At 35.9% G+C, this 22,065-nt stretch overlaps 1 protein-coding gene across 1 annotated transcript in view; it reads left to right on the top strand.

The window, feature by feature from the left end:
* Positions 1-3,960: 3,960 nt before the first annotated feature.
* Positions 3,961-22,065, top strand: part of Chodl (chondrolectin) — a 353,866-nt gene continuing 335,761 nt past the window's right edge. Inside the window, exon 1 of the mRNA XM_048803528.1 lies at positions 3,961-4,108. The gene's annotated coding sequence lies outside the window, so the exon portion shown is untranslated. The remainder of the gene's footprint in view (positions 4,109-22,065) is intronic.

A 22,065-nucleotide genomic window follows, 5' to 3' on the forward strand; every position in this document is an offset into this window, starting at 1 on the left:
CAATATGTAAATCAATGGATGTGTAACTGATGTGATTCTGCAATCTGTGTATGGGGTGAAGGTGGGAGTTCATAACCCACTTGAATCAAAGTGTGGAATATGATATGTCAAGAAATTTGTAATGTTTTGAACAACCCACAATAAAAAATAAAAAAAAAAGCACATACAACAAACTAATGGGGAATGAGAAAGTCAGAGTCATGTCCAGAGGAGACATTAACAAGTATATGGAGTCAAGAAAAAATGTCCAGGCCATTACGACCTACCTGGTGGTTACATTTGCTCTGCCTTTAGCCTTGAGTTTTCTGTTAATCCAAGGAAGTAGGAATACTTACTGCTTCTTTTGACAAAATAGAAAGCCTCACAGGTCCTTAGGGAAGGCGAAACTTTGTTTTTAGCACCAAGTTCTGCAAAGTGTTTTTAATGCAGTCCTTTATACAGGGGCACTGAATAATGGGCACCGTTCTTGACTTCCTCCAAATAGCAGCTGCAGGATTTCATATGACTGTTCTCTGTGCTGTCTTTATATAATAGTGACATACATCTCAAGGAATTATGTGAAGACCCTCCTCTGATGAAATAAAAGGTGTCTGGGCAAAATTTCCCTGGAAGTCTGAATTTCTAAGACATGCCCAAGGAAAAGAGTTGAATACATTCAGTTTTTCTCTTTTTTGGAAGAGTCCATCTTTACTAATAGCAAAGCACTTTCATAGTCATTTAAGTGCTTCATTCTAACCTTAATCCAGTGGTCTCTCTTTTTTGTTGTTGTTTAATTTTTTTTTTTGCTATCTTACTCCCAAATAGCTGTTAATGTATATAATTCTCTAATAGGCATAAGAGCCACAATAGTCATATGAATTCTGGATTTGTTCAGTTGAAAATTCTTTTTCAAACATTGTTGGATTCTTTGGTCTTTCATATGCTAATATACATTGTGACAGTTTAAGATAGAAAAGTCATGTTAATATTCCTTGACCTTATATGAGCAATAAACACCTTAATCATGTACTAAACACCTGTTTGGAAATGTTGCAGAAAAGTTATTCTTTGATAATGTCTTTTAATGTTTACATTAAAAGGGATACTGGTGCTTTGGTATAGGATTAATGATGGCCAACACATCTTTGAAACTGAAAGCTATGAATCTCTAATAGATCACCTTTGGTGTCCTGGCAAGTAGATGAAATATATTTAGGCAGATGGGTCTTCCTAGAGTCCCTCAGGTCAAACCATGTATTTTACAAGACACAATATTAACATGGTTTAAAATGTTTCTTTTTCTATGAAATCAAAATTTTTTCTTCAGCCTAATCTTTGAATTCCAAATAAATAAAATAACCAATATAAATATTGTTGAGATAAGAGGAAACAGCCATTTAAAAAAAAACACTATTACTAAAGAGAATAGTGCATAATAACTTTGGAGCAAGAATTATAAAGAATGTGTAAAATGATGACTTTAGAAAATGCATATTACACTCCAAATGATGTAAACTAACATGAACAAACATTTTTTTTTTAAAGAGAGAGAGAGAGAGGGAATTTTTTTTAATATTTATTTTTAGTTTTCGGCGGACACAACATCTTTGTATGTGGTGCTGAGGATCGAACCTGGTCCGCACACATGCCAGGCAACCGCGCAACCACTTGAGCCACATACCCAGCCCAAACAAACATTTTTAGTAGTGAAGACACTTCAAAATAAAACAGTTAATTAGTGACATCAAGCACCTCCTCAAAAATCTTTACAGGTGGGAATCATTAAAGACCTTATGTTTAAAGAGAATAAATCATTTCATTTAGAATAAGTATTTGTAACCATCTAGAGTCTATTTTCTGGATTGAGGACAAGAGCAATAATCTCACAAATTTATCTTTGGAATGTCATTTTTAACTTTTCGTGACTAAATAATACCATAGTTTTCCCATTACATTGAATACATTATTAAATATTTTCTTTTTAAAAATAGAATTGTAACATTTTAAAATGAAAATAGTTTCTATCCTCTTAGCTACAAAATTAGTCACCAGAGAACAGAATTTTGTCTGAAAATTAGGTTTATTATAAGACTAAACTGAATACTCTTAATTATTCCACTCTTCTGTGACTTTGGGTTATTGTTATATTTACCTGCTGGGAACTCCTGCCAATGCATAATGAACTCTTATTCATTCTTTGAAATCCAACATGGTTTCCTTTTCCAAGAATATTTTCCTTAACTTCCTTCTAGCTTTTAGATATATCTGATCAGTCTTTTGTTTGTTCTTCTTTTGTGTTTACACCTATTTCTATTTTTCTATTTATTGTGTTGTGTTCTTATGGAGTGTTTTTCCCGTATAGAGTATGAGTTGAAGGATGATATGAACTATGTGTTATTCATATCTGTATTTTGAGGCTAAGGTTTCCACTGTGATAATGATCTGCACAAAATATGCTACTCCTTTGATTTGCTGTAATTGATCTTATCTAGCTCTGTGTACCCAGGTCTGTTACTCAGAGCAGCATGAATGGTAGAAACACTTAATTGACCTATTAGAAGTTTAATGAAACTTCCTTTACGATTGATTTAATCATTGTGATTAATTTTTTAAAAAATATTTATTTTTTAGTTAGTTGGACACAATACCTTAGTTTACTTATTTATTTATTTATGTGGTTCTGAGGATTGAACTCAGGGCCTCTCATGTGCTAGGTGAGCGCTCTACCGTTGAGTCACAACCCCAGCCTCTCATTGTGATTAATTGTCTTTAGAGTGGTGGTGTTAGTGCAAAGTTCAAGACTTTTCCCCCTCTTCTCCTAAAGGCTCCCCTTTCCCTCCTTTCTCCTAAGATGGCATGTTTGTCTTGAGAGAAGACTGAATTGCTTAATACTGTATGGAGCAATCTTCTGGTGTTGGGCTGCCTTCTCAACTTTCTGTTCGGGATTGGTTAGCCTGTTCAGTCCCCGATTTTCTTAGGTTAGTATCTATAGTATAGGTCATCCTACCTACTTGGGCTTCCCACTGGGACTTTCTCTTGAAGTGTAGTCTCTTCCACTTATGTGGCCTTTCCAGGGTACTGTATTCTAAAATCTCACTCTCTTGGTATCAAATTCTTTAAATATTTCAGCATCAAGTACCCCAAACGCCTTATCCAGAACAATGGGAACTCCAAGTTCTTTTTTATGCCAAATATTATTCATGGAGAGTAGGTATGTTTACTAGCATCTGCTTGTTTATAATACTCTAGTTTGAGTGGAGGAGTGAGGAATAACTGGACTCTCTTGTGCTCTCTCTCAAATAAAAACAGTCTCTAAGGGGGTCTGCTTTTTTTCATTATTTGACTTTGAATTTTGGGAACCATGTTCCTTCTTAAAGACTCAGGCTATATTCTTATTCTAGTGAAATCCTTTCCAAATTGTTCTTTCCTTTTTACTGAATGAGATGAATCCCTCTGCATCAAATCCTTACTCTCTCTACTCTAGAACTTTTAGTAAAACTCTCTGATCCAAGTTGAGTTGTTCAGGTTTGGCTCCTAATATGAGAATGAAGTTTAGAGGTTACTTTTCTTTATTAAAATAGCCTGTTTTACCAAATGAATTCCTCGCTGTGAACTGACGAGTATATTATTTTGTTAGTCAAAAGCTGAATATTAGTATATTCTTCTTTGAGTTCCTACTTTAATGTTTATGTTCACAGTCAGTAAGGGGAAGATCGATCATCAGCACCTGAATATTGATTTGGATTTTTCTTTTTTGCTGAACTTATTGCTTTTCTGACTATCCACAGATGTTTGCTGTAGTCAATCTATGAAATTATGTCATACTGACCCAGTTGCTCATAATTGTACAGTTTTTGATCAGTCTCTGCAGAAAAAATGTTTCTCTGTGTTTCTTTTTTCTCTGTGTTCAGAGCTAAACTACATTTTTTAGCTTCTTTGCAGTTAGGTGGGACCATGTGTCTAAAAGTTCTGGCCAGAGAATGTGGGTGGGAATGATGTACATCACTTGAAGGCTGCCCACTAGCACTTCTTTTGCAATTCTTCATTACTCCTATGGTTCATCCGTTGGCCAGAGGAAGAGGATTCACTGAAAGAAGGTCCTACAAGATGACATAGATCAACGAGTGAGGTATGCTTATTACCCACTAACCTCTATTTGAAATTTATCATTCAGTAATAGATATAATCTAAACTTGAAGAATGTTTGCATTATCTTTTAGTTTGCCACTTTTAGAATTATAGGTATTTTTATATTGCATTACAGATATCTCAAAATATTATGAATTCTCATCTCATTTTGATATTGAATTTATTATTACACTTGCCTCTGGATTTGTATCTATTGCATTAGAAACAAATAGAGGGGCTGGGGATGTAGCTCAGTGGTAAAACTCTTGCTTAGCATCAGTGAGGCCCTGGTTCAATACCCAGCACCACAAGAAACAAAACAAATATATATATTTACCTTATTTCAAATAAAAAGCATTTTTATAACTACATTTTGATATAATTGCTTTTTTCTCATCTTATTATTTTCTCTGTATTTTTCCTTTTTTTTCAAAATTTTGGTTCTTTGCCTATCTCTTTGTATATCTGATAATTTTTGTTTAAGTTCTGGATATTGCAATAAAGTATTTTTAAAAATAAATTTTAGAAGGAAAGCCACTTAGTATAGTTGACAGACAAGCACCTATATCTTAAATACTTACCTGTCTTAACTCCTTACTGTAGCATGTTTCTCAATTTGGTTTAAGAGGAATACCTTATAAAAAATGAAATGAATGTGTGATTATTTTCCCATTTCTGCCACAGATGTTCTTTAACTGCTATCATTCTAACTGCATAAGAAAGCAGTTCATTATACATGATAGGTTACCTGTGACCTTAAGATTAGTCTCTAAGAATGCTGGTTGAGAAAGGCTGTTCTAGATGACAGGAAAATTTCAAGAAAGAAAATAGCTTCAATCTGTCTGAACCCAGAAAAGGGAGTGACCAGTCAGAAAATCATTGTTGTAAGGTAGCTGGGAGATTTAACAAAGGTTAAATTTTAACAAAGGTTAAATTTAAAAAGGCCAATTTTGCAATTCTGGTTGGTGAAAAGTGGGCATTCAGTTAGCCTCTGATGGGCTATTCAGCTGTGCTAGAAAATGATGGTTATGTCAAAACAAAGAATTAATCTAGAATTACTGAAGAGAGCATAAACTGGGTTTTCAGCTTTGCATACTTTGAAGACTCAGGCTTTTTTGAATTGATGAATTCAAGAAAGCTTAGAGAGATATTGTCAATTTTTTGTGTAATGATTTCTATAGTTAGCTGTCAGTAAAAAAAAAATACTGTCAAGGTTGTAGAATGGGATTTCTTACTTGTAATTGCCTAATCCTTGGGGAAATAAATAAATGTGATATTAGTCTTTGTACTTCTTTCATTAAAGCACTGCTGTTAAAGAATAGAATCTGGTGGGTAGTGGGTAGATAACTAAAGTAGTGAACAATATAGTTATTCTCAGAGATCATTTGGCTCAGCATCATTTACTTTTCCCCTTCTCTTGAAAATCTCTAAAAATGTTTGAAAAGCTGTGAATATAAAAAAATTATGACTAAGAACTCCCAGCAGGCTGAATTATTTGCTGAAATGCTTAGGACCAGCAGGTATTTTGGGAACACATGGCATCACAAAACATTTTCTTTCCACTGCAATAGTTTTTCATATAGAAGTATGAAATGGTATTGAGATCCAGACAGGAAAAATGCTGAAGCAATCCATCCTCATCTCTGTGCTTATTTTTTTTTCATTTTTAAGTCATTTTAAGCATTTTATCTTTTGCTTCTTTCTGGTGTTGAGGAATCAACCCTTATTTACTATTTATTTCTTTGGACTTAATCAATAATACCCAAATAAAGCATTTATTATACAATTAGTTAATTATAACTTCTTGAATTATACTGTTTCTGAAGTAGTATAGGAATTATAGGTATTATCTTTCAATTTATCACCTAATTGAGTGTTATTTTGTCATTAATTACTACTACTTATTGTGTATATCTTATTTCTTTTCTAAATGAGAGGCTTTTTGTATATATGGATGTGATGGTTCAACTTTTGTGTCAATTTGTGCCATGGCTGCCCAGACATTTGTTCAAACTTTACTCTGGACGTTTCTGTGAGGATGTTTCTGGATGAGATTCATATTTGAATCAGTAAACTGAGTATAACAGATCTCCCTTTGGCCCTTCCTGATGGACTGAAGACCCAAATCAAAGCAAAAGATAGAAAAAGAAGGAGCTCCTCCTGCATGGCTACTTTGAACTGAGCATCTGTATTTTCCTGCCTTTTGATTCTCTTAGTTCCTTTTGTGTTGCTATAATTTAGTATCAAAGAATCATTTATAATGATCAGAAATTTATTTATTATCACTCTCCAGTCTGAATAGTCCAATGTCAAGGTGCCAGACTGTGGTGAGGACCTTTTTGCTGCATCTGTACATGATAGGAAGCATCACATGGTAGAAGGCAACATGGAGAAGGAAAAAAGTGGGGGTGGGGTGGAGAGAAAGAGGGGGGTCTATCCTCTCCCAGGATAAACAAACCCACTCCCCTGGTAGCAACATTAATGAGTGGAGGCCTCATAACCCAAACACCTCATCACCCACACTTCTTAATACTGTTACAATGGCAGCTACATTTAAAAATAAGTTTTGGATCAAACATTCAAACCATAACAGACTTGAGATGAACTCTAGGCTCTTTCTGGATATTGAGCCTGTTGATCTTCCATCTGGAACTTACATTCTTGTTTCTCAGGCTTTTGGACTTGGACTGAAATCACACTATCTGTTCTCCTGGGTTTCTAGCTTGCTGATTGCAAATCTTGGCACATATACCCGATAATTATATGAGTCATGAGATGTGTGTGTGTGTGTGTGTGTGTGTGTGTGTGTGTGTGAGAGAGAGAGAGAGAGAGAGAGAGAGAGAAAAGAGAGAGAGCTGAGAGAAAAAGAGATCTCTGTCCTGTTGGTTCTGTTTCTCTAGTTAACTCTGGCTAATACAATAGATCATATCTTTGGTATTCATTTCATACTCACATGGTTATGTTACAAACTTAAAATAGACTTTTAGAAACAGTGTTCCTTGATTAAAGTGATTCATGTAACACAGAGCCAGTTACTCTGAGGTAAAAAATTGACCACACATTTGTTGAATCTTTGAGTGCATGCACTACTGCATGTGTCAGTTTTGATATGGATGGAAATAAAAGCAGTGGCAAATACAGTATGAATCTTGATTAGGTGGTGTCAAATGAGGTGAATTGCTATGTTTAAATGACGAATTGCAATTACCACAATAATATAGTTTGATTTTCATAACAAAAGATATTATTTAAATGATAGTTTAAGCTCATTTGCCACAGTTGAAAGCCCATGTATATATATATCACCTGAAAATTCATGATATTAACTCACATAAGAAAGGCTCTATTTATCACTGCTGCTTATAAGATTTGTAAACCAATTAAGACACATCATTTTTCCTGTAGCAATTCGAGTTCTTGACCCAAGTCAGGGATGTGTTTGAATTTGTTTTTAGAATTCTGGTGATGAATATCTTGTCTGGTTTCACCTGTGTTCCTTGACATGAGCGTGTAGGAAGACTCATCAAGATATAAGTTTAAATGTGTTTGCTTCTAAACAGAGTGAAGCTATGACTAATTTGTGTTAAATTGAACTCATTGATTTGTATTGTAACTAAATCAATGGATTAAAGTCAGAAATTGTGCCAAACCATAAACTAGAAGTGAGCAGAGAACTACATTTATCCTTAGCGTATATCATTGTGTTCACTTCTGAGTCTGATCGTATCCTCACATGAAAGACAACTGTCGTCAACTCTTACATTTATTGAGACCAACAGTTAGGTTCTTTTAAATGTGAACATAATTTATGAAGGTATGAAATGTTCCTTGCCACCTGAGATGTTTCAGCTGAGATATCTGAGAAGCAGAAACATCAGATTGCCAAATATGAAAGGAAATTCTTCTCTGAAATATCTGAAATTTTCATCAATATAACTTTTATACACTTTTAGAAAATAATTTCCCCTGATACTTTGCTGTGCTAGAAATATTGAAAAACAAATCTTAGGCTAATATTACTCCTCTGAGCATGAAAGAGTTAGATTCCTGAGCTGCAATTTCTAGGTCAAAAGTCAATACTATTCCAGATCTAGGTACAATATACCTGTTACTGTCCAGGATGGTATGTCTTTTCAGCTCTGCTTTCATTAGGTAGTTTTTTTTTAAATTTCAAATATGAGAAAAATAAATTCTCTCCATCACATTAACATGAAGTGAACACAAAGTAAAAACTCCTCGTGGGACACAGGTGTCCTAGAACAGAGAAAAAGGGCAGATGGTATCTTGCAGATACATTGGAGAACAGTGAAGGCAACTGCTTTAGCCAAATAGCAGTCTGAGAAGAGTGGATATTAAATGGAACATTGAACAAGATTGTGAACAGATAGTAAGCATAACACCTCTGCTAGGAGGAAATGACCTCCAATACATGCTTATAAAACATAAAGTGTGTGGCTTTTAACCAAAGGGATAGAGAAATTGGATAAAGGTAGAGAGAGAAATCAGACCCAGATTGAACACAAATATCAATGATTCTCTTAATCTTCTGTGTCTAGGGATTTTCACCAAAGATTTACTGAGAAAAATGTTGGAAGTTTATATTAAAACTTCCCTTTATGCTTTTCCTCTTCATTTTCAGTATATAATTATTATTAGTGAACTAGATTATAATGTTTACTTTGCAGTGCAAATCCATTCTGTCTAAATTAATCTCTTTGTTGTCATAAAGTTCTTTTTTGGGGTGGGGGGCTGGAGAACAGGAGATCAAATCTAGGGGCTCTTTATCACTGAGTTACATCCCCAGTCCATTTTTATTTTGAGAAAGAGTCTCATTGAGTTGCTAGAATTTGCAAACTTCTTGCCTCAGTCTCTTGAGTAGCTGGGATTACAGGCATGCACCACCATCCTGGGGCATCACGAAGTTTCTGAGTTAAAGAGTGCTTCACTTGTCATTGTAGGTGCCTGAATAGGGAAGACATTATCTAAAAACAGCATTCAGCATCTGGATCCAGAGGAAAAAATTCTGGAAACTGGTCCTTTATTTAGATAGAATTCTGCCTTACCACGCTCGTTTTGGTATAGCAGTGCAAGACATATCCATATTTTTTTTAGGGATCACCAAAGCGTTCCTAAGAGGATTTGAGGGGAAAAACTAATGTGATAAAAGAGTGCCTTTAGCATTTTACTTAAATAATTATGCTTAATTTCTTACTAAGTGTGATTAATTCTTGATTGTGAGAAAATGCTAGAGAAGAATGTAGACATTTGTTATTCCCTTCTAAAATTCATGAATTCTAAAGTGATACCCCTCCTGCCCAACTCCAGATGTGGAAGCAAATAAAGTAGTAAATATTTATTCATCATTTTCTATGGGTCTCATTTTGAGCTAAATGTAAGGAATACAAACTGCAAATAATTGCTATTCAAATTCCATGAAAACACTTATGAAAGAATTGCACAGTCTAAAATGGTTCACATTAACTAGTGAGGCAATAAAATAAATTAAGAGAAATTAATATGATTTCAAGGAAAGAACTTTCATCACAGAGACATAATTTTTGAAGTACCTTGATGGATGAAATATCAGATATTTCAGTATAGCACTGGTAAACCCATTCCTGGGTTTGTGCATCATCATTGAGCTTCAGCCTAGCTTTTGCAGGTGTTGATACACCCATATTTCTACAACTCATGCCATGATGTCAGCAAATAGGATAATTTCTATAACTGTTTTTTTTTCTTTTCTTTGTGGTGCTGGGTATTGAACTCAGGGCTTTGTGCATGTGAGGCAAGCACTCTACCAACTGAGTTATATCCCCAGCCCCCATAACAGCTTTCTTAAAATTCAGTTTCTGATATTAAATTTCCTCCAATCTCAATTCCACTCTACCATCTTGACTATTTGTTTTCCAAGATGAAAGAAAAAGTGTGTGTGTGTGTGTGTGTGTGTGTGTGTGTGTGTGGTGGGGACAGGGGTTTCTGGTATCAGGACTATGGGTATCATTTCCTGAACTCACTTTTCTCTGGAGGAAGACTTATTCCTTCTGTTTTTCAGCTAAACATTTCCAAATCCTTGTTAAATAACATACTTACTATGACAAAGATTTTAGGTTCATCTATTTCTTGAGCACACTTTCCAGGCTCCCTTGCAGGTAAGTAGAGCCCTGGGGGTGTCCTGGGAAATGGCTGCTGAGCAGGAATGATGGGACCATTTTCAGACTAAATCAAAGAAGATCTCTTGTGTACAGATCTCTTTTATTTTCTGGCTAATTGGAAAAGACTCTGAAGGACAAAAGGAGAGTGGAGCCTTTGGTGGGAGGGACCCTGTACCACTCTCTGAGATGTGGGGATGCATCAGACTATGATGTAATATGATTGACAAAGAATGCTAACTTTATATTGGCTGAATCACTAGTTGATTATTCATTGATCCATTTAACATATATCATTTGAACACTTCTCATATTCAATACCACACTTATATTGATATTCTAAAGTAATATTACTATCAATTTAAAACATAGGAATGGATGTCTTACAATGGAGCATAGACATTTTTGGTAAAGATAAGAAAAGTTGTGAAAACAGAACAAAGAACACCTGTATGCTCTTGTTCTAGGTTCACTTATGTTTTATTATATTTGCTTCATCTATTGTTCTTTCTTTACATGTGCACATTTGATTTTTTTCCTGTATCTTATTACTTCCTAAAAATAAGGATACTGTCCTTTACAACCTCAATATAGTACTGTTGCCCCTCATCTCCACCCAACCCACTGTCTGTATTTCTGTCTGTGAATTGACTCCATGTTATCTATAGCATTTCTTTTCTCTCATTAGAACAACATCCAGCCTAGGAACATGTACTGATTTTTTTTTTAAAGAGAGAGAGAGAGAGAGAGAGAGAATTTTTTAAATATTTATTTTTTAGTTTTCAGTGGACACAACATCTTTATTTTATTTTTATGTGGTGCTGAGGATCGAACCCAGCACCCACGCATGCCAGGCGAGCGCACTACTGCTTGAGCCACATCCCCAGCCCACATGTACTGATTTTAATTATCTCCCATAATCTTTGCCTTTGCCTTTAATTTTCGTCTTTTATGAAACTGATAGTTTTTGAAGAATACAGTCTTCAAAAATGGTTTTCATTTTGAAAAAAAAAAAGGATGGTTTTCATTTTGAGTTTTTCTCACCTTTCTTCATCATGAGAATCACGTTACATATTCTTTTTGGGAATTTATCAAAGTACAATAAGCAAAACATTTTGAACCAAAACTTTGAATAACACAGAACAAGAGTTAGAGATTGAAGTATCACGAAGCAGTTGTTTAGTTGCTGGGTTACCAGGTAGAGAGAGTTTCTAAAAACAATTACAATGACATTCAACATAGCCAACAGAGAATATTGTATTTTTTTGAAGAGGGAAAATTATATGCAAAATTAGGGTATTGGCTGTCCTTTCTTTCTGCATCTTATAACCTCCCGCTACTCCAAGCTTTCAGAATGCCTCAGATTCTTTTGTCTGGAGAAAAATATGTGATAACCTGGCACGCGTACATTAGTGTCTGAGTAGGTATATTAACCTACAAGGGAGTATGAATTTTAAGAAGACATCTAGAAAGAGCAATTCATGACTCAAGGTGTGGTGTTCCAAGGTTGGCATTTCTGGGACATGGCACCTAGGCAGGGAAATGTTTTGGAGAAGGTGTTATGGTTTGAGCATGACGTCTCCCTCAAAAGCTCTTGTGTTAATGCAAGAATATTCAGAGGTGAAATGACTAGATTATGGGAGCTGTCACCTAGTCAGTCCATTCTAGTTTGAATGGACCGGCTTGGTGATAACTGTAGGCAAGTGGGGCATGGCTGGAGGAGGTGGGTCACTGGAGTTGTGTCCTGGAAGGGTAGATCTTCCCTGTAACATGACCCCCTGCACCAGGCTTCTTGCTCATCATGAGTGGAGCAACTTCCCTTCTGCGCCCTTCCCTCATGATGTGCGCCCTCCCCTTGGATCCCAAGCAATGGAGTCTGCCCACCATGGACTGAAAACATAGGCCAATATAAACTTTTCCTCTTCTAAGTTGTTCTTGCTGGATGTTTTGGTCATAGTGATGAAAAGGTAACTGACATGGGCAATGATGTTTAATTATATGTGTTGGGCTTGATTGGGCTGTGGCACCCAGCATCTAATCAAACACTCAAACAGATGTTGCTGTGCATGTATTTTGTAGATGTGGTGAATATTTGCAATCATCAGTTAACTTTAAGTAAAGAACATTGACTTTGATACTGTAGGTGGGCCTCATTCAATCAGTCAAAGGATTTAAGAGGAAAAAGCAAAACAAACCCTCTCCCCCCGAAACCTGGGGTTTCTGAGAGAAAAAGAAATTCTGCATTAAGACTGCAGCATTTTTTCCTGTGTGGATTCCCAGCCTTATGGTCATCACTTTAGGTCAGCTCTCATCCCTGTATGAGCCAATTTCTCACAACAAATCTCTTTATATGCACACACACACACTCACACCCCACACCACACATATTTTAATATTATACTTTTCTTTCTATTTCTCTGGAGAATCCCGATAATAATGACACAGGTGGGCAGTCTTTTTTGTTGTATCTCAGAGCATTAATTACTAGGTCAATGATTTGAACATGAGATGTGTTCAAAGAACATATGTTAAATGGGTCAATGAGTAACTGGAGATTCAGCTAATATAAAAGTTAGTACTGAGGATTTAAAGTAAAAATGGCTTTAAAATGTACAGCCTTATAATCATATTTCTCCATAATATTGAACTTCTCTGTAAGTAAGCAGTACAGTGATAACTTTTTAGTCTTAAGAAATAAATTCTTCAAGTCCCCCCACCCCCCGCATAAACTCAAAGTAATGTTGCCATCTAGTACTATAATGGTATCCTATTTGTCAGCAAGTAGAGATAAAGTTCACTCCCAATTTCTATATTGAGTAAATATAATTCACGTGTTGCTGCCCTCTAGTGGATATAGTTCAACAAATAAAAAATTTGTAAATATATACCTTGTTTATAGATTAAACAATCTGCTATCTGAGTATATTCTCAAAGTTCCTTTCTATGCTTTAAATACTGACAGCATTTTTCTTTTGGTTCTCTTTTTATTCATTCTTTTTAGATATACCTGACAGTAAAGTATATTTTGACATATTATACATACATGGATTATAACTTCTCATTCTTGTGGTTGTACATGATATGGAATTACATTGGTTGTGTATTCATATATGAACTTAGGAAAGTTACACCTCTTTCATTCTGTCTTTCCTATTCCTTTCCCCCTTTTCTTCATTAGCCTTTGCCTAATCCAATGAACTTCTATTCTTCCTCACCCCACTTATTGTGTGTTAGTGTCTGCATATCAGAGAGAATATTTGACCTTTGGTTTCATGGGATTGGATTATTTCACTTAGCATGATAGTCTCCAGTTTGATCCACTTATTGGCAAATGACATCATTTCATTCTTTTTTTAATGGCTGAGTAATATTTTGTTGTGTGTATATACCACATTTTCTTTTTTTTAAATTTTTATTGTTGGTTGTTCAAAACATTACATAGTTCCTGATATATCATATTTCACACTTTGATTCAAGTGGGTTATGAACTCCCATTTTTACCCCGTATACAGATTGCAGAATCACATCAGTTACACATCCATTGATTTACATATTGCCATACTAGTGTCTGTTGTGTTCTGCTGCCTTTCCTATCCTCTACTATCCCCCTCCCCTCCCCTCCCCTCCCCTCTTCTCTCTCTATCCCCTCTACTGTCATTCATTTCTCCCCCTTGTATTATTTTTCCCTTTCCCCTCACTTCCTCTTGTATGTAATTTTGTATAACCCTGAGGGTCTCCTTCCATTTCCATGCAATTTCCCTTCTCTCTCCCTTTCCCTCCCACCTCTCATCCCTGTTTAATGTTAATCTTCTTCTCCTGCTCTTCGTCCCTACTCTGTTCTTAGTTACTCTCCTTATATCAAAGAAGACATTTGGCATTTGTTTTTTAGGGATTGGCTAGCTTCACTTAGCATAATCTGCTCTAATGCCATCCATTTCCCTGCAAATTCTATGATTTTGTCATTTTTTAATGCAGAGTAATACTCCATTGTGTATAAATGCCACATTTTTTTTATCCATTCGTCTATTGAAGGGCATCTAGGTTGGTTCCACAGTCTTGCTATTGTGAATTGTGCTGCTATGAACATCGATGTAGCAGTGTCCCTGTAGCATGCTCTTTTTAGGTCTTTAGGGAATAGACCAAGAAGGGGAATAGCTGGGTCAAATGGTGGCTCCATTCCCAGCTTTCCAAGAAATCTCCATACTGCTTTCCAAATTGGCTGCACCAATCTGCAGTCCCACCAGCAATGTACAAGTGTACCCTTTTCCCCACATCCTCGCCAGCACTTGTTGTTGTTTGACTTCCTAATGGCTGCCAATCTTACTGGAGTGAGATGGTATCTTAGGGTGGTTTTGATTTGCATTTCTCTGACAGCTAGAGATGGTGAGCATTTTTTCATGTACTTGTTGATTGACTGTATGTCCTCCTCTGAGAAGTGTCTGTTCAGGTCCTTGGCCCATTTGTTGATTGGGTTGTTTGTTCTCTTATTGTCTAATTTTTTGAGTTCTTTGTATACTCTGGATATTAGGGCTCTATCTGAAGTGTGAGGAGTAAAGATTTGTTCCCAGGGTGTAGGCTCCCTATTTACCTCTCTTATTGTTTCTTTTGCTGAGAAAAAACTTTTTAGTTTGAGTAAGTCCCATTTGTTGATTCTAGTTATTAACTTTTGTGCTATGGGTGTCCTATTGAGGAATTTGGAGCCCGACCCCACCGACTGTAGATCGTAGCCAACTTTTTCTTCTATCAGACGGCGCGTCTCTGATTTGATATCGAGCTCCTTGATCCATTTGGAATTCACTTTTGTGCATGGCGAGAGAAAGGGATTCAGTTTCATTTTGTTGCATATGGATTTCCAGTTTTCCCAGCACCATTTGTTGAAGATGCTATCCTTCCTCCATTGCATGCTTTTAGCCCCTTTATCAAATATAAGATAGTTGTAGTTTTGTGGATTGGTTTCTGTGTCCTCTATTCTGTACCATTGGTCCACCCGCCTGTTTTGGTACCAGTACCATGCTGTTTTTGTTACTATTGCTCTGTAGTATAGTTTGAAGTCTGGTATCGCTATACCGCCTGATTCACACTTCCTGCTTAGCATTGTTTTTGCTATTCTGGGTCTTTTATTTTTCCATATGAATTTCATGATTGCTTTCTCTATTTCTACAAGAAATACCATTGGGATTTTGATTGGCATTGCATTAAACCTATAGAGAACTTTTTCTTTATTTATTCATCTTTTGAAGGACACCTAGTTTGGTTCCATAGCTCAGTTATTGTGAATTGAGCTGCTATAAACATTGATGTGGCTCTGTCACTGTATTATGCTGATTTTAAGAGCTTTGGGTATATACTGAGGAATGGGATAACTGGGTCAAATTGTGGTTCCATTCCAAGTTTTCTGAGGAATCTCCATACTGCTTTCCAGAGTGGTTGTACCAATTTGCAGTCCCACCAATGATGTATGAGTGTACGTTTTTTCCCACATCCTTGCCAACATGTATTATTACTTGTATTCTTGATAATTGCCCTTCTGACTAGAGTGAGATGGAATCTCATAGAGTTTTAATTTGCATTTCTCCAATTGCTAGTAATGTTGAACTTTTTTCATATATATTTCATATATATTTGACTGTATTTTTTCTTCTGTGTAGTGTCTGTTCAGTTGTTTTACCCATTTAATGATTGTGTTTTTTTTTTTTTTGGTGTTAAGTGTTTGAGTTCTTTATATATCCTGGAGATTAATGCTTTACCGGGGGTGCAGGTGGCAAAGATTTTCTTCCATTCTGTAGGCTCTCTTTTTTAAAATATATTTTTTTAGTTGTTGATGGACCTTTATTTTATTTGCTTATTTATATGTGGTGCTGGGAATCGAACCCAGTGCCTCACATGTACAAGGCAAGCGCTCTGCCACTGAGCTACAACTCCAGCTCCTCAAGTTCTTGATTGTTTCCTTTTCTGTGTAGAAGCTTTTTAGTTTGATACATACCATTTTTTTGATTCTTGAATTCACTTCTTGCACTTTAGGAGTCTTCAGGAATTTGGTTCCTAATTGAGATGATGGAAAGTTAGGCCTACTTTTTCTTCTAGAAGGCAGAAGGTCTCTGGTCTAATGCCTAGGTTGTCGATCCACTTTGAGTTGAGTTTTGTGTAGAGTGAGAGATAGGGGTCTAACTTCATTTTGCTACATATGGATTTCCAGTTCTCCCAGCACTGTTTGTTGAGGAGGCTATCATTTCTCCAATGTATGTTTATGGCACCTACGTCTAGTGTGAGATAATTGTATTTATGTAGGTTTTTCTCTGTGTCTTTGATTCTGTTCTATTGGTCTTCATGTCTCTTTTGGTGCCAAAACCATGCCATTTTTGTTAGTATATCTCTATAGTATATTTTAAAGCCTGGTATCGTGATGCCTCCTGCTTCACTTTTCTCACTAAGGATTGCTTTGGCTATTCTGGAGCTCTTATTTTTTCCAAATGAATTTCATGATTGCTTTATCTATTTCTATGAAGAACATTATCAGAACCTTAATAAGAATTGCATTAAATCTGTATAGTGCTTTTGGTAGTATGGCCATTTTTACAATATTTATTCTGCTTATTCAAGAACATGGGAGAGCTTTCCATCTTCTAAGGTCTTCTTCAATTTTTTTCTTTGGAGTTCTGTAGTTTTTATCATAGAGATCTTTCACCTCTTTTGTTAGAATCATTCTGCAATATTTAATTTTTTTTGCGATTATTGTGAATGGGATAGCTTTTCTAATTTCTTTCAGTTGATTCATCACTGATGTATAGAAATGCATTTGATTTATGGGTATTAATTTTATTTACTGCTAATTTGCTAAATTCATTTATAAGATCTAGAAGTTTTCTAGTGGCGTTTTATGGGTCTTCTAAATATAGAATCATGACATTGGCAAATAGTCATAATTTGAGTTGTTCTTTTCCATTCATATCCCTTTAATTTCTTTTGTCTGTCTAATTGCACTGGCTGAGTTTCCAGGACTATGTTGAATAGAAATGGTAAAAGAGGGCATCCCCATCTTGTTCCAGTTTTTAGAGGCAATGCTTTCATTTTTTTTCTCCACTTAGAAGGATGTTGGTCTTGGGTTTAGCATATATAGCTTTTACAATGTTGAGGTATGTTTCTATGATCCCTAGTTTTTCTTGTGTTTTGAGCATGAATGGATGCTGTATTTTGTCAAATGCTTTTTCTGCATGTGATTCTTGTCTTTAAATCTATTGATGTGATGAATTATGTTTATCGATTTCCATATGTTGAACCAACCTTGCATCCCTGGGATGAACCCCATTTGATCATGGTGCACTATCTTTTTACTACATTTTTATATGTGATTTCCCAGTATTTAATTAAAAATCTTTGCATCTATGTTCATCATAGATATATTCAATAATCTTAAATTTTACTTATTTATTGAACTAGCACATCAAAAATCTATTTTGAACAAATAAACTTGTCACATAAGAGTTTATTGACTCATTTATCTTCTGATGATCATTATGATGATAACAGTGCTGAAATAACTTGTGTTGAGCTATAACTGATACTATTTTTCTTTAGACATTCTTACCTCAATTTCCTCCATTTGAACAGTTAGTCATTCTGCCATCGTTGATTTGAGGAATGGACAGCACAGATAAATCAGATTATAGAAGACTTGAGTTCTTGGCTAATTGGTTTCTAATTCTTAAAAGATTTGGAAGATGAGATAAAGGATTGTTTTTCTATCTCCTGATTCTCTGATCCCCTGAAGGAAGAAAATAAAAAAGGTAAATGAGAAACTCTATGTGATGATGTCACTGAAAGTAAGAAGCTGACACTTGATTTCTTTCTTTCCTTAATTGCAACCCTAGAGGGATGACAGTAACCCCAGATAGGTTTTTGGGCTCTGATAATCAAGGGGAATTAAACCACTAGGTGTTGGACCTGCTTGATTCTAGCTTGTGAAAGCCAATTATTGAATTTTTAGTAGTTTTGTGAGCTTATTGGAATTACATTGGTAACTTGAAATCGCCATGGTGAGAATTTTTCTCCATGGAAATGGGCAAATTCTACAAACCAGTCCCCCACCCTCTTCCCTGGGGAGCTGATTATTAAACATTTATCAGAACTCTACTCAGTCTGTGCCTCCCTTCCTATGTGGAGTCTGGAAAGTAGACAAACTGCTCAGGACACATTATCTTCTTACAAATTTCACATGAAGTATAAAATTTGCTATGTGATGTGTCCAGGAAGACATGCCTCTGCCTATCTTTTTTTTTTTTTTTTTTTGTGCAATAGGGAAGAGCAGAATAATTTACCATGCATTCAAGAGCAGGACAAAATTTGTAAGACATCTCAGATAACCTGAATAACTGACCTGAAGCCCCAGGGTGGTATGGGAGAGCACACATGTTTTCTTAACTCTTTCAAATGATCATGACTATGATTAAACAAGGTCAGAGTATGAAGGGCCTTGAAGTTCAGATCTAATGATAATGTGTCAGCCAATATGTGTGCTTCAGTGACCTTGGGTCAGATAAGTACCATGTATCTCAAAGTAAGCTAGTGTCAGTAGATGAAAACCAAGCCTACTCTCTTCATTATATCTTGGCACAACAACTGTAAGCCACTGGAACTTAGACTTGATCCCAGGGAAAAGAGGAGGAGAAGGGTTGAGATTAGGGTAAGGTGACTGAGACACAAAACCTTAAGTCTTAGGTGCAAAATTTAATGTGGTACCAAAATAAAAAAACCCAAATAAACCCTCAGTAAGCAAGATAAATAACATTTTAATGGTCTATTTGAAATATGAAAATGAATATAAAAGTGCATTATGAGAAAATATCAAAATTTTCATTAATGATAACACCAATGTCACTGTTTTCCTTTTGTCTCCAACATGTCTACAGAGGCCACCATTAGTGATCCTTCTTCACTTGCCCCTCTCTGGTCTTGGGTAGAGGTGGGACTGGGATGGGGTTTGAGATGCTTGCAATTTAGTTTCTATATGGGACTTTGAGATAGAAAATGAGTTGAATTTCAGAAGAATAAAGCTATATTTCTGTAGGTGTGACTTGTGGGCTCAGATTTGTATTTCCTGTGCATACGTCCTGCTGAAAACTATGTTTGCCTCTGTAGTTTATAGATGTCTTATATCTTCATGTAGAATTAAATATTTGGTTAATTGTTGGTAACAGCTGAAGTCAGGGAAACCTTATCCTTATAGAACTATGTTCCTATTTCCTGGAGTGATTTCAGATCTGTAGGTATATTTATGTCTCTCTCTCTCTCTCTCTCTCTCTCTCTATATATATATATATATATATATATATATATATATATATATATATAATTTTCCCCTGAATTTTATTACAGTGTACTAGCTTTTCTGGTACTAAAGTTAGAATCAGTATACTATAGTTCTTACGATCCCTTCAGCAATTTGTCAAAAATGATAGACAAATATTTCCACCAACAATTTCATAAATTCACCCTTTACTTATTTTCTAATGGCTTCAGTAATGTCAGCTTCCATTTCATCTCCCAGGCCCTGCCATTTCTAATAATGATAAAACAGAACTATCTGACATTTTATCATTCTAAATATGCATCAAGAACTTTTGAGATTATATGACATGCATTAGCTCATTTATTATGACAGCCCTATAAGTGATAGGCTATTAAAATGTCCACTTAAAGATGAGAAAACTGAAACTCAAGATGGTCACAGGGCTGGCGAGTGGTAGACTCAAACCCACGTTGCTTGGTTTCAAAGCCCATTTGTATACTTGCTATACAACATCACCAAATCTAGTGCCCTGAGTCTCAGGATGTGGTCTACAGGTCCCTTTCCCCAAACTTGAGACTATGTTTTGCACCGCCCCCCTTTTAAGAGCATTTCTAGTTTTCAGGAGATGCATTATCTCTACTTGTTCTTATGAACATAAGGACTTATGAAGTATCACAACTATATTTTTTTATGACAAGTAAATCCCCAAAGGAATCTCAAAAGATAGTGCTGATGGTGGAAATAAATAGAAAATTAGAAAGCACAAGAAAAAAAATCATCATTCTTAGGCACAAAACAGAAGATTTACAGAAACAATGACAGATTATGTTGATGTTTATAAATTAGATCAGGTTTCTTTCCTTTGCAAGTGACAGGAACTTTTCTTGCATAGACATTCAGAACTGAGCTGGTTGCATTGTGAGGGTAGACTGGAATGCAGGTCTAAAGTGGCAGAAGTATAGGGGATATTTGCCTATCAGAGCCAGAATAGTGGAGTAGTTTAAAAGTCAGGGAGCCAGAGTAAGACTGGACAAAGAAGGTAAGACAAGTGTTATATAGTGGGCATCTTAGTGCACTCAGGTTGCTGAAGTGAAATCTCATAAATTGGGAGGCTTATAAACAACACACATTTGTTTCTTACTGTTCTGGAGGCTGATTGTAAAATCTAAGATTGCCAGCACACTTTGCGTCTGGTGGGGGCTAGCTTGCTCATGAATGGCTATAATCTAACTTTATCCTCACATGGCAGAATGGGTGAGGGGTCTCTATTGAGCCTATTTTATAAATTCAATCTTGAGGACTATGTCCCTATGATCTAATCACCTCTTATAATACTCCCCCACTCTTACTACTATCATGTTGGGGATGAAGATTTCAATATATCAATTTTAGGAGGACAAAAAAATCCAGACAACAATACAGGACATTGACATATAATTTTTTTTTACCTCTCATAAGTTTATAGTTGGGTTAGATCACTGTAACAAATGAGAGATTAAAGAAACAAACAAGTAGGCTTTTAATGTGCAATGCACATCACCTGGGAGAAATCTCAGTGACTCAGTACAGTGGCATAAAACTCTGGTTTATATAGGATCCTCAACAAAGAATAAAATATTTTAGAGAAGTTGTAGGACAAAGGAAGACTATTTTTGGCTTTCAGAGGTGGAAAACCATGAGAAGGTAAATTCATGGGGTAGGGAATTAGTAGTAGTTAAAGGCTTGCTGTCTCTGGGCTAAGAGCTGTCTCTGGTAAATTTATTTCCTGTCTTTTGGTAGAAAGGGATGATGGTGGTAGAAAGACCCCTTCCTCTGTGTGCAGCTTCTTAATTGCTTTCAGCTCAGTAATGAAGTTGAAGAGTTATATTTTGGAATGACACATTATGGTTTTCTTTAACAGTATAATGGGAAAGATAAATTTGGTGATTGTCCTCATTTCTGGCACACAGCTCAGAAAAATCTTGGAATTTCTGAGATGGTAAAAGTGTCCTTTTGTACATTATGAACTAGAGAGTGAGGGCTGCCAGCTAATAGTCTTAGGATGGTGGGGGATTAGGCACTAATTCATGAATAGAGGGTTAGAGATTTCAGCCCCACCATCCTGTCCTCTGTTTCTCCCAGGTGGATTTTTGGGAGTGGCTATATCCCCTCCGTGACTCTTGCAATAAACCTTTTCATGGCTCCAGTTTTTTCTGGGTGATCCAGTTCTGTTGCTCCTGTAAATATACCTCCTCCTTTGGTTCCCTAAGACTGCTGGTGTCAATTTTTTTTTGATTTTTTAAAATTATTATTAGTTGTTCAAAACATTACATAGCTCTTGACATATCATATTTCATACATTTGATTCAAGTAGGTTATGAACTCCCATTTTTACCCCGTATACAGATTGCAGAATCACATCGGTTACACATCCATGTTTTTACATATTGCCATACTAGTGTCTGTTGTGTTCTGCTGCCTTTCCTATCCTCTACTATCCCCCCTCCCCTCCCCTCCCCTCCCATCTTCTCTCTCTACCCC

This window comes from Marmota marmota, unplaced genomic scaffold (genome assembly GCF_001458135.2).
Source record: "Marmota marmota marmota unplaced genomic scaffold, marMar, whole genome shotgun sequence".
Lineage (NCBI taxonomy): Eukaryota > Metazoa > Chordata > Mammalia > Rodentia > Sciuridae > Marmota > Marmota marmota.